Below are 1,458 nucleotides of genomic sequence, written 5' to 3'. Positions count from 1 at the left end.
CAACCCATAGGATGTATGATGCCAAGAGTGAAGTAACGTGTACTATGGACTTCGGGTGATGGTGATGTGTCAGTTGTAAGTTTGACCTTGGTACTAAATGCACCATGCTGGTGGAGAATGTTGATAATGAGGGAGGGTCAGGGAGTATGTGGGAAATCTGTACCTCCCTCTCAATTTTGTTGTGAACCTAGAACTGCTCTAAAAAAAATTAAGTCTTTATTTAGTCTTTTTTTTTAATTGGAGTATAGTTGATTTACAATGTTGTGTTAGTTTCAGGTGTACAGCAAAGTGATTCTATACATAATACATATATATAATATATAATATATTAATATATAGAATATATATATGTAGAATATATATTATATATAGAGAATATATATATAATATATATATATTATATATATATATATATTATATATATATTCTTTTATTTTTTTGGCAGCACCATGCAGCTTGCAAGATCTTAGTTCTCTGACCAGGGATTGAACCCTGGCCCAGGCAGTGAAAGCGCCGAGTCCTAACCCCTGGATCACCAGGGAATTCCCATGTATTCTTTTTCAATTTATTTTCCTTTATAGGTTATTACAAGATATTGAATATAGTTTCCTGTGCCATACAGTAGGTCCTTGTTGGTTATCTATTTTATATATAGTAGTGTGTTTATGTTAATCCAAAACTCCTAATTTATCCCTCCTCCCCCCTTTCCCCTTTGGTAACCATAAATTTGTTTTCTATGTCTGTGAGTCTGTTTCTGTTCTGTAAATAAGTTCATTTGTATAATTTTTTTAGATTCCACATATAAGCGATCTCATATGATATTTGTCTTTCTCTGTCTGGCTTACTTAACTTAGTATGATAAAAACATTAAGTCTTTTAAAAAATTGAGAAAGGCGGGCCTCCCTGGTGGTGCAGTGATTAAGAACCGCCTGCCAGTACAGGGGACATGGGTTCGATCCCTGGTCGGGGAAGATCCCACATGCTGCGGAGCAACTAAGCCCGTGCGCCACAACTACCAAGCCTGCGCTCTAGAGCCCACGAGCCACAACTACTGAGCCTGTGCTCCAACACCACAGAAACCCGCGTGCCTAAAGCCCGTGCTCCGCAGCAAGAGAAGCCACCACAAGAGAAGCCTGCACACTGCAACGAAGACCCAACGCAGCCAAAAATAAATAAATAAATCTAAAAAAAAAAAAATTGAGAAAGGCACCCAGGCTATGGGCATCTCCTTCCCACCCAGGTCCCCGAGGCCTCAAGATCTCCCCCTAGGAAAACGAGTGTCAGCTGCTCCTGGGGGATCCTTCCTAGTATGTGGTGCCTATTTTCCAGCAAGTGTACTTGCATATTTACATTTCTCCCCTCTAACAGAATGACGATACTCTAGAAATTAACCCATGACTTGCTTTTTCACTTACTATAGCTCAGTGATCTTTCCCTATTGATAGAGAACGTCTTATT

This window comes from Neophocaena asiaeorientalis, unplaced genomic scaffold (assembly GCF_003031525.2).
Source record: "Neophocaena asiaeorientalis asiaeorientalis breed wild unplaced genomic scaffold, Neophocaena_asiaeorientalis_V1.1 scaffold155, whole genome shotgun sequence".
Classification (NCBI taxonomy): domain Eukaryota; kingdom Metazoa; phylum Chordata; class Mammalia; order Artiodactyla; family Phocoenidae; genus Neophocaena; species Neophocaena asiaeorientalis.
Note: the sequence above shows the minus strand (reverse complement) of the source record.